Below are 17,326 nucleotides of genomic sequence, written 5' to 3'. Positions count from 1 at the left end.
GTTTAGTTTGTTTGTGCTATTGTGTGACTTTGGTGAATCTGAACTAACCCTTTAAAACACCAAAGTCTCACAATAACGCAAACAAACAACAGAACAAGGCAGCGGTACGCCAGCAAACTCCTGTGTTCTGCGTGTTAAAATTACTGATTTTGCCCATGGAGTCTGGTTTGATTGGAGAGAGTAATATTTGGTTTATTAACTGTGGCTTCCTGTCTGAAAAGTCTGTCTGACAGCCAGGTAAAGCAGTGAAAATATGCTGAGTATTCTGTGCATTTAAACTGACCTTAAACCATCTTTTTTAAGTAGCCAAAATATGTTTAGCTGCTGACCCTGTCTGCAGCAGTACATTGCTTAGTTTCCGTGCTGGTACTGTGCTAGATAAGTACGTCATACATCCACACTTCAAATAATCTGAACTATCCCTTTAAGGTGCAGACTTCATTTTGTACTGAAGCTGCCAATATTGCAACCAGATGCTAAATGTTTCAATTTGATTTTACTCCTCTAAATTCTAAACATTTTCCTCAGAATTTTACTCTTGTTGATGTGTAAGAACTGAGGTCAGTCCTCCCACACTGAAGGGATTATCCAGATCAGCAGGGGAGCACATGGACCAGATTCTATTAGACATTTTTGTTCAAATGCTAATATCAGTCTAACTGTAAACCAACCAACACACGATCGATCTGGACCTCTGTTTATTCGATAGCATTAAAGACGCACATTAGTCTGTCTGTTCCCCAAACTGGAAACCAAATGTAAAAGTGAAGGATTTTTTTTTTCTTCTTTTAAACGTAATTCAAAATTCCTGGCTGATTTTTTTTCTGCCCTGCTGTGGTTTGGAGCAGTACTGTACCAGACACATCTTACTGCTAAGTGTTTACAATTGTGCTGGTGTGTCTCTCTTAGTTCTTAAAGGAGAGAGAAGAAGCAGAAGAAAGTCAGAGTCACGTCAAAAATTGAGGAACTGAGTTCTGGATTAAACTTACCCCCATTTAATTGCACTGTGTTGTATAATAATGTGCTGAATGTTTTAGTTTTAGGGACTTTTTTTGTAATGTATTTATGTTATACAGAACTTTTCCCCGTCCAAAATGCGTCATCTTTCTACCTTGAAGGACTTTCTGAAAGATTTTCACCCTCGCAGAAAGCTTTTTTTTTCTTTTCTGAGTTGCAAACATATTTTGTTAATGATTCCTCTGATGTCCAGTCCACGATGGAGAAAATCAATGAATGTCAAAACTTTTATTTCCATATTTTTAATTTCATTTCAGTTCCACTACACTCTTGTCCAAACTATGCATGGGAAATAAAAAAGTTCTGAGAGACACTGATGAAGAGTGTGACTGTGCTTCTGTCTAGTGGCTGCGGTGTTTTTCGTGTTAACGCCTAAGCACGACTTGCATCACACCCCTGAGTGGGAGTCCTTGACTTTTGGAGGTGTTTGATTCACTTACACCTATTCACTCAAAGGAAGCGATTTAAATCACTTCGTTTCATAAGAAAGTTTCAAGTGTGCTGTTTTTGTTTGATACAGGCTCGCGAAGAAGGGCTGAATGAATCATCAGCTTTGCTTTTAAAATAACACGTATGAGTAATCGTACCTGCATGAAGAAAAGCTTTTTGTGCCTGATCAGAGCTCCAAGGCTGCTCCAATCAATGGCTGAGTGCAGAAGAAACACCGGTGCCTTCAGCTGCAGGCAGAGAAAATGAACTGATAACATTTCCAAGTGACTTTCTCACCCCGTGCTTAGTCCTTCAATGATGAGATGTGAATTAACGCCCCCTTGTTGTATTCACTCACAGTGCCTCCATTCTGGGAGCAGTTCAGATCACATTCAGCAAGTGTCAGTTAGCATCAACAAAGCTTTGAAAGGTCCAGTGTGTAAGATTTACTGGCAGACATGGACTATAGTAAGTATTTTTTAATTAGTGTATAATCACCTGAAAATAAGAATCGTGTTTTCATTACTGTAGAATGAGCCCTTCATAGCTACAGAGGGAGCAGGTCCTCTTCTACCGTGTTGCATCACCATGTTTCTTCAGTAGCACAGAAGCCTGCCCCCCCAAGATCGTTCCACCTAGTCCCGCCCTGCTGTACTGTGATTAGTTCGTACTCGTTGCCTCAGTGATGACTTGTGATTGCCAGAAAGCCTTTCTAATGTTGTGAAAGTGTTTCTATTAACAATAAGCCATGACCTTTTCCTAAACCTGACCAAACTATGTCTGAAAACTGAGTCTAAAAATATTCACAGTGACATTGATAGCACATTAATAGTAGCCAATCACAGCACAGAAGGGTGGGACTAGTCAGAGTAAACACTGACAATAGTGATTAGCCACAGGCTAGATTTTCTAAATCCATTTTTCTGAAAGGTTATTATGGATTTTTTTGCCCAGTGATGCACAAAAATAATCTGCCTACCCGTGCTTTAATCAATAGTGACACTACAAAACATGATATAAATGTGCAGGGGTTAACTAAAAACAGGTAGCAACACAGTGATTCATCTGCCTTGGGGCCTGTTTTAATCACACAAGTGCACCTGTAAGTGCAGACTGTGTGGGCGTCTCCATGTTCACTCCAAATCAATCCAAAGCTGTTTTTGTTTTAATTCTACTAAATTTAATGTTGCAAATGGTTACATCTTATGTTAAAATGTGACACAGCAGAATTTGCTTCGTACATCATTTCAAGAATGAAACATGACTCTCTTCATCTTCTAAGTTGAAAAGGAGATCATGATGCTTAGGGTTCATGAGTTCAGCAGAACACAGAGCTAGAACCGACAAGTCTGATGTGTGTAGAGGTGTGTTGAGTTATTCTGCAGGTGTTTGGTCATAACCCAAAGTATAAGACTAACTAAAATTTTTGACCTGATGATGGCGCTAGAGGAAAAGTTAAGAGATCATCAGAATCACAAAGGACAGCTCAGTTTGGAGTTTTGGAAATGTCAGCTGTAGAGATGTTTTCCTTCTCTCCAAAATAATGGGACTAAATATTAGTCAGCTTGTGGTGTTCAAAGTACCAAAAATATATTTCTGAAAAATGTAAAACTAGTGCCTCTTTCCAGAAATCATGACCTGGTTACTCAAGATAATATACAGACCTTCTTATAAGCAGTTAATAACTAATTTCTTACTGCAGTAACAATTGTGTTATTATGAGTACAACAACTAGTACATCTTGAATAAAAACACACAGGGAACATTTAACCATTTAAAGGTGGAGGCGAACAGTTTTTCTAGCATGTAGGGCAGCTTATATGGTACTGCATTGTGTCCTCTGCCTAGAGCAGTGTTTCCCAGCCTTTTTTCTTGGAGTAGTTTTGTATAAATTATGATTTTAGTTAACATGCAAAACTAATTTTGACAATGTCAGAGCAGACAAAATCTTGAGAGCCCCCTGTGACTTCTGGAACCTGGATTAGGACCAAATGGGCACTTCACCACATCTTGTCCACAAGTTTGATCTGCCAGAGGGGCATTCAAGGGGGGTCGTTTTTTTTTTTAAACTTGAGAGCACTGGGGCTTATGCTTTTTGTCCTCAAATGATTTTTTTGTATGATATGACTATTCTTGAGATATGTTTATCCTCAAACAGTGGCCCTGATACTCATCATACATATAGTTGTTAAAAGAAGTGCATCTGTAATGGCAATAAAACAATCAGCAATCATGTAATAATAAGTGAAGCTTTTGCAGGACTTTGACTTGAAATGGAGCATTTTTATTCTGCAGTATTGCTGCTTTAAGGATGTGCAGACTTTTTTCCAGCACTGGGAGCAGCATGTTGCTGCACAGCTTCTTCTCGCTCTCCTCCGAAAGCAGCTTTCTTTTCTTAGATGCTGCTGGCTGCCTGTCCTTTTTCCTAAATGCTGTTTTCTTTTCTTATATCACCATCATTATCTTGGTCTGGTTTCATGAAGGTCAGGGGGAAAAAAGGGGACCTTGGTGTGCCCATCATCTATGAGTCATCACCAGTGAGTGGATGTTGCAGGGAAATGTTAGTAATCCTCCGTAGTTATTTCAGGGAGAACAACAACAAGAGAGATTTGCCATAAATGTTTTAATTTGGTTCTTGTTTGTTCTTTTGAAATATCTTCTGTGGCAACTCACTGTTTAATGTTATGTTGAACTGCACATTACCCCAAAGTTTCAGGTATTCAGAGTTGACAAGTGAATGCAACACAGTGGTCACAGTGGCTCCTCTAGTGAAGGAATGAGTCAGTGGTGGGTGGAGGGTGCTTTGAGGAGCTTTACAAGTTTTACAGGATAAATATGAGTTAGTAACCTAATTGTTTTTTTGTTTTTTTTACCCATTCTTGGGAATTGGGATAAATCATGTCCTAAAAAAAAAAAAAAAAAAAAAAAAAAAACTAAAACAAAACCACAACGTCAACTCTGTAGTCCTTCTAAATCAAAGATAAATAAGAATTATGGTTTAAAAATGTGTATTTTGATTAACATTAAGAGAACTCTGAGACACTTTAAAAAATACAATGGCTGCTCACTATAGTGTCACTTATGAAAAAATATAACATTTTGTGTAAGACATCAGCTCTGTCAGATTTTCCATCTGATGGAGTTGACGTTAAATGTAATAGATGTAATCAGTAGGAGGTTGACCCAGAGATTATAATGACTTTGTTTGTCTAAAATAATTAGTCATTTTGAGAAACTTTCTCATTATAATGACTTACAGGATTTTTTTTTCATTATATTGGCAGAAATTGGCTTCCCTACAGTACTGAGTTAAAACTGACAATTAATGAGCAAATAATATCAAATGAAGTAAAGCCTACAGTCACTTCTGTTTCCCTCGTGACACACTCTTCTCACTGTAATACACACTGATTATGGAGTACTTAAACTGCTGCCACACACACACACACACACACACACACACACACACACACACACACACACACACACACACACACACAGCTCCCCTGAAGGTTGTGAGGTCATCAGCTGCTGCTGTTCACATGTCATCTCACCATCACTGTTGGCTCTCTGCTGTTTCCCGGTGGGGGACTGAGGAGGTCAGAGCCTGGATGCCAAAACATGGCCACCGTACATATTTATATTCTCATAATCATTTCCATGTGCTGGCTGACTGAACCGACTGAGGGAGGGCCTTCCATCAGATAAGTGGCCAGTATCAGTCAAATCTAACCCTGGATCAAAGTCGGAGCAGCAGCTGGACTCGGCCGACCTGCTGAGGAGACTGACAGACTGTAACGTCAGACGTTTCCTGTTTTAATGGCTCTGTTAGCAGCATGGAAACCTGTTCTGCTCCTGTCAGTGTGCCTGCGCTTCAAAGATTCATCATGACATGTTTCACATCCACCTGCTGGCAGCCAGGCTCCTGTATCAGCTCAGAGGGACTCCACCCTGAGACAATCACAAGTAGCAAATGTACACATTCTGTACTCAAAAAAAAAAAAAAAAAAAGTAGAAGTACTGATTCTACTTATTTGCTCAAATAAAAGTGGATAGTACAGGCTCTGAAAAGTACTCAAAGTATAAAAGTAAAAACTCATCCTCTGAAGGACATTTCTACCTCACTTGTTCTTCACACTACAGTCTCTCTGTCTGTCTCTTTTGTCCTTTACATGGTTTTTGGTGTTTTTACGTCTTTTTCATCTTGTTAGCTTTTTACCTAATTTCATAGATAACATTGTTTTTTTAATCTTGTTGCTTCTATTACCTTGTTTTTTGTCTCGTTAAATCTTTTTTTCTTTTTGTCTTATGGTTTTATGTCATTCTTCATCTTGTTTTGTCTATTATGTGTTTTGTCTCACTGATTTTTTTGTCTTGTTCATCCATGTGTTTATTTTGTCTCCTTATATCTTTTTTGTTTATTTTAATGTTGTTTTTTATCTTGGTTTGTCTGTTTTGTGTTTTTTGTCCTTTGTCTTATACATTGTTTTTCCATCTCAGTACGTCTTCTTCTTTTTTTCTTTTTCTTTTCTTTTTTGTCTTTTTAAGATTTTTATGTTATTTTTAGTCTTTATAATCTTTTTCATCTTGTAACATCTTTTTGGTCTTGTTATATTTTTTTCCCCCAAAGTTTTTCATCTTGTTTTGTCTATTTTGTGTTTTTCAGCTTATTACATATTTTTTCCCTTATGTTTTTTTTTTTTTTTTTTTTTACATTTTTGTTTGTTTGTCTTTTTCATCATGGTATGTCATTTTTCATCGTGTTACATCTTTTTTTTTGTCTTGTTCTGTCTCTCATGCCTGACATACTCTGACAGATACACAAAGAAATTGTCTTCTCTATGTGATACTGTCCCATTCCATTTCGGTTGAAATTAGAAGTGATGTTAGGAAGTTGGCACACAATGATATAAAATAAAAATAATTAATAATTTGATCATTTAAGCAACAATGAGCCTGTTTTGAAAATGTAAGGAGTAAACAGTACAGATATTTGTGTTCACATGTAGGAAGTAAAAGTCAAAAGTTGTCAGAAAAATAAATACTCATTTAAAGTACAGATACCTGAAAAATCCACTTAAGTACATTAACAAAGTATTTGTATTTAGTGACTTCCCATTTCCGGAGTGAATCAAAGTCCCAAGAAGAAGCTGAATACATGTCAGTTTCTGAATTACCCAAATTCAAATTCACAGATCAACAGGTTTGATCTTAAAATAACAACAGCAGCTTTTAACATGCCACATCAATCCATTGTTATGATGTGATGACTTGTTCTTCATGTGCCTGCAGTGCTGAGCTCTAATGAGAACAGCCTCAAGTAAGTCTGTGTGTGTGTGTGTGTGTGTGTGTGTGTGTGTGTGTGTGTGTGTGTGTGTGTGTGTCTGTCTGTCTGTCTGTCTGTCTGTCTTTAAATCCACACAACAGGCCACTAGTGTTCAAAGAGGTGATCTTCAAGGGCCTTTACAGGGTTTTCATGCACACTGTGGCTTTTTCAATCTCTATTTCATCTCTCCAATGGGCAAGCTGTCTGCTCCACGTCTCTGAACACACACAGACACACACACACTGTCCTCTGCTTTACAGTGTGTCTCTCATGTGGACCAATAAAAAGCCATCAGGGGGAAGGAAGACAAGGTGAGGAGAAGCTATTTTCACAGATTACTACTTTAGCTACACTTGAAAAGTAGAAATCAAGAAGCACACACACACACAGATACATACACAAGATGTGACAACTCTGCCAAGGCAACAACCAGTGAAAATCCAAATAAACAACAAACAACACAAACTTCTCTAGCACAAGTGTGATGGTAGATAACAGATTTCAATACCACATTTGTAATGTTTTCATAAAGTTCTTGTAATATTTTGAGAACTTGACTATAATTATGAGAAAAACAAGTTGCAATAATAATAATAATAATAATAATAATAATAATAATAATAATAATAATAATAATAATAATAATACATAGCAACATTGTGTGCCAAATGATGGAATAATATCCAGAGGCACTTAATTAAGTCTGGTGTGTCCCAAAGCTCTCCCAAAGTGTGGGCCGCAGCCCCCTGGTGGGTCATGAAAAATGAATAAGATATTTCTGATTAATTAAAAAGTAATCATAACTAATAAAACGGAGCCATGTGATTTAAGTTGTTATTCTTCATTTGTTGGACTGAGTTTAAGAGGTGTTACACTGCATTCAGCACCTGTCACATGAACAGCAGAACATATTTTAGATCTCATCACTGGTACACGTGTTGATCAGAGGTGGGATTAAAGGTTGGGGTCACAGAATAGGGGATTGCTGTCCTGAGTGGTCTCTTCAGTATTCTCTGGCAGACAGTGAGCAGTTCAGCATAAAGGAAGTGTCACAGGCAGAAGTGAAATTACAACTTTATCATTGAAATCTTCACTTTTTAAATGATTTTAACATTTAAATTAAGTTTTTTATTTTTTAAAAATTGCCTTCATACACATGTAGAACATGTTAGTCTGTCATGTCATGTTCACGACAGTCAGAGTAGGCAGGAGAAGACTTTGTCTTTGTCACTGTCTGACTTCAGAGTGACTTTATTTGTTGTATTGCTATCCAGTCTGTAATTTGTTAATTACTAAAGGGTGGCCTTCACCCAGCTCTAACTCAACAGTAAGAGTTATATCTGCAGTCCCCATAAAATAAAATGCTTTGTTACAGAGGTGGGTGGTCTGAATGATCATAGACGCACTATAAGAAAGCTATAAGCAGCAGTGCGTCACTATGAGCCAGTGGCGACTGGTCAGTAGAGGGCACTAAGGCACCACTCCACCTCTCCTCACATCCTAAAACTTCAGTGAAGAAGACTTACTTGAAAATGTATTCTGTATATTTCTTTGAATGATCAGTGATTATATTGTGCAGTTAGTGAGTAAAATGTATAATCTGCACTAAACTGTGTTGTTAAAAATGTTTTAAGATGTCCAAAGTTACTGATAGGTCTCGTGTTTCCTGCTTGGGGCGCAATTTTTTCATCCATTTACTCTCACTATAAGTTGTACATGCAGTCTGATCCTCTTAATACAAAAGATAGGATCAGCATTCATCTGAATGCTGCTGGTTTATACATCGTCAGCCTCTGGGTGGCAGCAGAGAGCGAGAGGCTCAATGTACATCGATAATTAATACAGCAGAGTGAGATGTGTTGATAGTTGGAAGAGTTTAGCATCAGCTGCTACAATGGAGACATAAAATATGCAAAGTCACTATTAACAACGTGTCTTAAGAGGAGAACGTTAGAAGAGAAGCTGAGGGTTAAAGAACCTGATCAGCCGACATCAGCAACAACAATCAGAGGAAGATGATAAACTCTCTGTGGAGAACATGAGACAGTGGAACTCAGCCTCACTCTGAGACCAGGTGATCTTCAGACAATTGAGCTGTGCTGGAGAAAATATTCACATCATTTACTTTAGTAAAAACACTAATACACACTGTGAAAATACTCCACTACAAGTAAAAGTCCTTAAAAAGTATGTAAACATTATCAGCTGTTCTCAGTATGAAAAGTAAAAGTACCCACTGTGCAGTAAAATATTCCCTGTACCTGTCAGGTAAATGTAGTGGAGTAAAAAAGTTAAGTAGAACTATAAAGTAATATAATATGGATGTAATTTTAAATTGGACTTAGGTAAAGTACTTGAGTAAATGTACTTAGTTACATTCCCCCACTGAAGATGACAGAAGCTGAATGTGTGGTGTTGGTTTTTTACAAACTTTTAAATATTTGCTGTTTTGTGAAGAAAAATGGGCGACACACCTTAAAGCAGGTACTTTATATAAACCTGTCAAAGACATTTTACCACAGAGTCTCTGAGACATTTACATCTCTCGGGGAGAATTTACATGCTAAAGTATGTTTTAAGTCACAAGATGTAATTTTTAATTAATTAAAGTATTTATTCTTAAATCTTGTTATTTTCTAATAGGTTTTAGTGTGTTCATAATTTTCTTTCTTTGTCTGAAGGTTTGTGGTATCAGATTTCTTTCATACTTATTGAGGTACTTTTTGCTGACTTTAGTCTTTCAGCATGAATTGTAAAATAAAATATAATTATTATAAAAGATGCACAAATTGAAGTACCTTTACTTACCTTAACTAAACAAGTTCCATCAGGTTATAAAACATTTTTCATTTAGTTCTAGTACAGTACACTGGTGAGATACCTTAAGATGTTTGCCTGATTTTTGCTATAGACCCCCCTGGAGAAAAAATCACCAGCCGCCACTGCTACTAGTCAAATTTCACCGAAAATGAATATTTTACAAACGTTTATCTAAGAAAATATTCATTTTGGGTGGTGTGAAAATGTGTCATAAATCAGGAGAAATATGGGAGAATTGTGATTAAACTGAAAGAGGGAACTGGAAATGAGGGGACTCCCCAGAAAACTGGAAGGGTTGTCAAATTTGTCAGAGCCTGCATCTACGACTCAGCACCTTTTCTCCAAAATTTTTGCTGGTGGCTGGTCTTGAGTCTCCCTGGATAGATGCCTATGGATGCCATGTCCAAAAAAAAAGTCTCAGAGGAAAACAGAGAATTTAACAGGTGCAGCTTCAGACAGATTTTCTTTTTTTCTTTTTGTCCAAAAATGTCTCTTAAAGGTTGCTGACCCCCGGTATAGACAATAAAATATGTATTCACTCTCCAAAAAACTCTGCATGAAAACACTAATTCTCTAATTCTCTGACTCCAATTACATTCAAGTTTTGCACAGCGAGACCTTGGACTGTGTGTGAGGTGTCCGTAGTGATGGAATTAAACTGGCATACAGTAATAATCCCTGCTGGTCTGCAGCTATCAGAAAACCCTGATGACTCCAAAAGCAAATGACTGAATGTCTCCCTGCTATTCCTCCATACAGGCTGTAATGAAAAGAGCTTTTTATCTTTGTGTGTCTCTTTCTCTGCTCTTCTCTCTGCTCTCCTGCCGCACATTTAACCAGGCTGATTAGGATGCAGCGTGTGGACAGGTTTAGGATATGCCCTGCCTGCTGTTCAGGAAGAAAACGGCAGATAGTAGATAGTTGCTGTGATTGTTTCCTGATTAATTCATCTTCAGTGGAAGTGTGCAGAATGGAGGACCTCTATCATTGTCGGATATGGCCTATGAATGAGAAATACATTTTAATAAGTTTCTATCAGACAAACGTTGTACAGACAGAGACACTTCCATACTTGATTAGAGAGCCGGATTCACAGCTGATTGAGGTTCAGAGTGAAGGCGTGCCCTTTCTTTAAGCTTCAGGGCTGAAACAAAAGTTTTACTTTGCGTGAAAGAAAATCCTAAAAATGGACATGCATCGTACATTTTTGTGTGAGAACAAGGAAGTTTGTAACTTAAGGGCTGAGAGTCCTGATCTGTTTGGAAAAGCAAATGAAGAGCACTTTTTCCCTCAGCAGCAACCTTCAACCTTCTGTGGCTGCCAACAACAGCTGGCAAAAAAAATCCACTGGGAATCTTTTTGGCTGACGGGGGAAGTGCCCTCATTGTTCAAAGCACGAGACGAAGCATTCAGAGCTGGAGACTCTGCAGCACATGCACTCGCAAGACGCAATCTGGCCCAGGGAAAGGCGCAAAAAGGCAGTATGCACAAACACTGAACAGCCAATTCACTGACGCTAAGGACTCATGTCGCTTGTGGCAGGGATTTCATTCCATCACGACTATATTTTCACAGACATCTTTAACATCTCGCTCTGACAGGCTGTGGTGGTGTGGTGTGCTGCCTCAAAAGTGCCACCATGATTCCTGTCCCGAAAAAACTGGCCTCTCTGATTTCCGCCCTGTAGCCCTCACGCCTATAGGGATGAAATGTTTTGAACGAGGGAAGGAGGAGAAACAGGTGGAGACACAGTGGAGGAGAAGGTGCAGAATAAAAGAGCGAAAGAGGAGGAGAGGGTTAGGTGGGTGTTTAGGCTGGAAGAGGCGTGGCTGAGGTGTGGACCTGCTCCTGAAACCCGTGCTTCAATAAATTAAAAGTAAGCTTTGAAAACATAAACTATGACAAAATCTAAGTATTATACAATTTTCAATGATAAAAAATCTGCATGCATCTGCATAAAAAGTATCAGCATGAATAGAAAAGATCATTTCTGTATTTCCCCCTTTATTTTCCCATGGTTTTGTGTCAACGTGACTATTTCCCCACACACTTATCACCTCTGTATTAATTTAAAAAAGGCACTATCTAAAAGAACCAACTTCTAAATGAATCGGTGCAGGTGAAAAGTGTGTGCACTTTCTGAAAAGGGGGATTTTGATTCTAACAAGAGACAAAAGAGACCAAGAAAGTGTTGCCTTCAGCTCATCGTTTAAGAGACTAATGGGGACAATGATTTTTAAAATTGGTCCAGAACTGAAGGAGAGCACTGCAGCCGACAGAAGTGAAACCAACCTACAACATAATCCTTTTTGACAACTGCACATGGACAATCTGTGTCCACTTATGGCGGCCACTTTTAGTGGATATAGAGATTTACAGATTGTGAGTCCATTTAGCCTCTGCAGCTGCAGTGCACCCACTCAGTACTGGAAACAACTCAAAAACATGGAAAAATAAGGTCCAGATTGAAAAATACTTAAGTTAATGATTTTGATTGATTGATTTAGATTCGAGGTTGTCTCTGTCAGTAACATTAGCTCACATTTCCAGGATCTTGAAAGAACATGTAGGACATTTGTGGATATTCATCTAAACGTCTTTTAGAAATTAGATAAGTAGTTGCAACAAAACAGCTGGGACAAACTACAGAAACATGCAGGCCACAGCAATATTTATAAAAAGTTCATGTAAAATTATCAAGCTTTATCAACAGTCATGCTGGTTATATTTGTACTAACAGGCTGTCAGTGGGTGCAGTCAGCCATCAAAATCCTTTTCTGTATATTTTCTAAAGGAACAATTCTGCTTTAATATCATCCACAAATTTACTTCACAGTTTTCCTCAATTGTTTGGCTCATTTTTCAAAACAGTCATAATTTTCTCAAAACTGTCTGTGCAGTCATCACAACTGTTTCATGTAACATCACAACCTTACTGCATTTTTGCAAGTCATAACTCACCCAAAATATTTCTTTCATGTTTCAAATCCTAAGTTTGGTGTCAGTAAACTGCTCAATGCCACAAAAATGAAAAGTTGTTTTGTCATGGTCTGAGCTGTGCTGCTCAAAATGTTTAGAATGTTTTTCCACCATGACAGTCAAATCTGCAAATGTTTCTTCTATACAGATCTATTTTCTGTTGACACTGATCACTCACTGTTTGATGCAAGTGATGTATCACACTGAGCTTTAGATTCAGATTTCAACAGAAGGTAAAAGTTTACTGGTAAAGAAAGTACACAGGAAAAGGATCTGCACATGTGTATGAGAATGTGAATGAGAAAATCCGTAGTAAAACATTTTATGTACAGTGGTGGCCAAAATTATTAGAACACTTGGCATATTTAAGAGGGTTTAATTTAAGAGGGCCATTAAAAAAAAACAATAAAACGAATGAAGTATCTACAAAGTCATCATTATGCTCTATAAACCATAGAATATAGTCATCATTAGGAGATTTAGGTCATTTTCCTTACAAAAACAAGCTAGGCCTATTTCACTGTCAGTGTCACACAATCATGTTCCTTCACAGAAGAAGCCAAATAACTTGTGTTATCATTGTCAGGTGTGATCATGGTTAAATTGATGATGATGCAAAAGTCTTAGGACACAGCTGTGTGATTCTTTTGAATGTACAAGGCCTATCCTGCTCATTAAGTGAGCAACGGGTTCGAATAAAGGCCCTTCTTGGTGCTGGCTGGAGTTACCGCCTCATAGCCAAGGACTTGAGATGCAGTCCAAGCACTGTAAAGTACACTTTGAACCGCCGTGATGCCACCAATTCACACCAGAACCGAAAGGGGAGAGGTAGAAAAAAGAAACTTTCAGACAGACAAGTGACGCATCTCAAAATTCTCAGTCTTAAGGACCAAAGAAAGACCTCATGAGAACTGCATGATAAGATCAAGACCGCAATGACTAATGGTGTAACTAACGGTAGTGGGTAGTATTATGGTCTGTGGTGCCATTTCAGCCTCAGGAACAGGAACTTAGTGAAAATTGATGGCATCGTGGATAAGAAAGTATACTACAACATTCTGGTGAGGCACAGAGTATCATCTGGGAGTCGTCTTATTGGGCCTGGATTTATTTTCCAAGAGGACAATGACCATAAACATTCTTATAACTATTGCCAGAACTACCTGTGAAAGAAGGAATCTGCTGGAACATTGAAAATGATGGAGTGCCCCCCTCAAAGTCAGGACCTCAACCCCGTTGAGCAAATTTGGGACGAGTTGGAAAATAAACTGGACAGATCTATTGTACATTCAAAGGAAAGTCTTTGGCTTGAGCTGCAGAAGGCATGGGATAAGATTAGTGTTGAAGTTCTAAGGATATATATTGACACTATGCCAGAGAGATGTGCTGCTGTAATTACTGCAAAAGGTGGACATACCAAATATTAAAGTTAAAAGTGGATAAAAAACAGTAGGACTCACTTTTTCTGATGTTTGTTGTGCTCAGAGGAACCATCTGCATGTTTCATGAACATTATGAAATGAAAACATGTTTTGGAGGCAAATAAAGGTCAGTATTTTCAGATCTGTCAGATGTTCTAATAATTTTGGCCACCACTGTATATATTTTATTTTTCATTTTTCTTGACATCCAGTGTACCTACAGCACCTGCACAGTGTTCACTTGACCTGAAGTTTTAAGCAACTGAGATACAAAATGAGTGACATCTGTTCTGCAAACAATACAACCTGCAGCACAACGTTTATGTTTATTTGTCATTCCATAGATTAAAAATACTCTATGGAATGGAATGAAAATACTATATAAAATATGGTGTCTTCAAGAAATAGGATATAATAACTAACAAAAAAGCAGAGGAAACATAAAAGCATCAAAACAAAAACATTATCGCATCTAAAGTGGAAAGCAGCCCTATACCAAACTGGAACGATGTGACTTCACACTCCTGCCAGACAGATTTGAATGGTTTCCACACTTTAATAATATGTCTGATCCTGCAGATTTGTTCAGGTGCTCTGTTGACTTTGACTTGATTTCTCTGGAACACATGTAAACAAAATCCCTGCAAGCCACGCTATGGGATTTAACTTTAATTTTACCTCACAAAGTGGTCAACAGAGCAGACAACATCCTCATGATGCTGCTATTTTCCAGGCATGTAGATATTTTCTATGTAGTTTTCAAATTATAGCCTTGTGGTGGTACCACAGGAAATATCAGTGGATCGCCAAAATCATTACGACTTATCCTGTAGGGATCGTAAAAATTTGAAGCAAATTTCCTGGAATAGTTTAAAGAAAATAAAAAAAGGGAGGAAGAGCCATCACATCACCATAAAACAGTGGATGCTCTGTTGGTGCCAGACTTTTGTGAACCTTATGGGAGCTGTATAGAGAAACACACTACATCCCAAAATGTCTGCAATTTATGATGAAGAAATGCCTCTAAAATGAAAGAACACTAAAAGCACACACTTCAGTGAATGACAAATGTCTGCATTTATTTGCTGTTGGTCTCCAAATAACATGAGTGACATTGCATCTCCTTTAAAGGTGCAGTTCACCCAATAATCCAAAATACTTTCCCCCCCTGGCCTGTAGTTGTCAGTCCCTCTACCTGTACAGTCTCTCTCTCTCTCTCTCTCTCTCTCTCTCTCTCTGTGTGTGTGTGTGTGTGTGTGTGCGTGATTGGCTGAGTGGATACAAAGACCAAGCCCTGCCACATGCACCTTGCTAAATTGTAGTGCCTGATTCAGTCAGTCTGTGTTTCCAGCCTTGCTAGCAAGTTTGTTCTTTACCACCTTCATTTAATCAATCCTGTTTTGCCTCTGCCAGCCCCCCTTCGGCCCTGGTCTCCAGCCTTCCTGCTTTGGATTCCACACCTGCTCATCCACTCTCTGGATCTGCTTGTCACCCTCACTCAGCCCAGCCTTCAGCTCCAGCCCCAGCGATCCCTCCTTGTATACTTAAAGTCTCCTGCCTCTCTGTGTTTAGCACTTTAGCCTTACCAGAAGTGATCCATGTAGATTTTTTTGTTTTGAGTTTTTGAGATATCAGAATAGAGATGTCTGCCTTCTCTTCAATATAATGGGTGCTCAAAGCACCAATAAAATACATCTAAAAAATACAAAACCAGTTATTCAGGATAATGCTACTGCAGAACAAAAGTAGTTCCTACATTAAACTGCTCACACTAAGGTCTGTGGATTATTTTGAGTAACCAGATCACGATGTTTGAAAAGAGACACTGGGTTTGAATTTTTCAAATGTCATTTTCTGGATTTGTTGAGCACCACAAGCTTTGTGTCACTTAATCCCATTATATCAGAGGAAGGAAGCCAATATCTCAGACTCTGCAATTGTATTTTCTATTATGTGCTGAACTGTCTTTTTAAGCTTCAGTAGAACTGACCCTGAAGTATGCAGCATAGAATGTTTATACTTTATTTTCCTTGGGATATGTCATTTTAAATAGAGAAAAGTTGCCCCCCTTTGGCCAAAAAAGTACCCAACAAAGAAAGAAAAAGTGGGAAGACCACAGGGTTGGTCCATGTTTCCCTTCTGCTCTGAGAGCACAGCAGCTGTCACTGAGAGAGAAATGTCTTCTGTGATGGACCGCAAGGTGTTCAACACAAATATGAAATAATGGAGAGCGAGAGAACGCCAGAGTGAGCAGCTGAAAGGAGACAAATCATTGTGAAGGAGAGTGGAGCAAACCCCAGACTCTGCTGATGCTCAGCACTCAAAGTGCACATCCACACACTTTCCACTCCATTCCAATACATCAACTAAGTCCACTCAGTCATTTATGGGCTGGGAATGGGAATAAAAGCAGCAGAACAATCAAATAAAAGTCATAATAAGTCATCTTCTACAGCACTAGTTCTACAGCCTCCTGCATCAATACTTTTTCTGTATTACAGTTTCCCTGAGCAATGAATAATAAAGAATCTGCTTGCTCAACATCATCGGGGCTGTATTTCCTGGTAACATCATCCATACACAAGGCCTCATGCAAGGAACCATTTATGAACAAAGTTTCTCCATTTTTAGTTTCATGTATCCATGATTTATTCTTATTTTGTTAGTGCCCATTGATTTCTGAGACTCACCAGTGTCCTTTTAATTTTGCTCTTCTCTTAGAAAAGAGACCATTTCACAAGTGGTTGAGAGCACTCTGAGCAACACAAGAAAAATAAAACATCTTGTTTTCACAGTCCAACACAAGGACAGCATAATATTTGTTATTATTGTTATTAATAATAGTAATATTAATATTAATAATTATTTGTTGTATTTATAATCAAAATATGTAAGGTTATAAAATAATTTTCAAAAAACTCAGATGCATGAGACATCCCACAGCTATTTTCTGCTTCACAATTTTTCTGCTTTTACCTATTTTATATCATCTTCTCTTCAGTATTTTAGGGGTTTTAGACTGTTGGTCAAACAAAACAAGTGATTTGAAGAAGAAGAATCAAGAACTCATAAACTCACATAATGTAAAGCCAGACAAATTAAAAATGTAACTAACTTCATAATTGATTAAATAACACTGTTAAGTATTTTTTAAATATAAAAGAAAAATAAAGCTTTTCCTTTAAGTGTTGATCAGTGCGGAAAAAAATTTCTTTCTCTTTCTTTCCCTTTATCATCAACCATTTGATGAAAGAAAAATATTACAAAAAAATACTACATTTACTAAACTCTGAATCTTACTTTTAACCCCATGGCACAATACCTGTCCTTATAT

This window comes from Lutjanus erythropterus, chromosome 13 (assembly GCF_056507025.1).
Source record: "Lutjanus erythropterus isolate fLutEry1 chromosome 13, fLutEry1.hap2, whole genome shotgun sequence".
NCBI lineage: Eukaryota > Metazoa > Chordata > Actinopteri > Lutjaniformes > Lutjanidae > Lutjanus > Lutjanus erythropterus.
The sequence above is the reverse complement of the archived record's forward strand: the minus strand, read 5'-3'. Positions refer to the sequence as shown.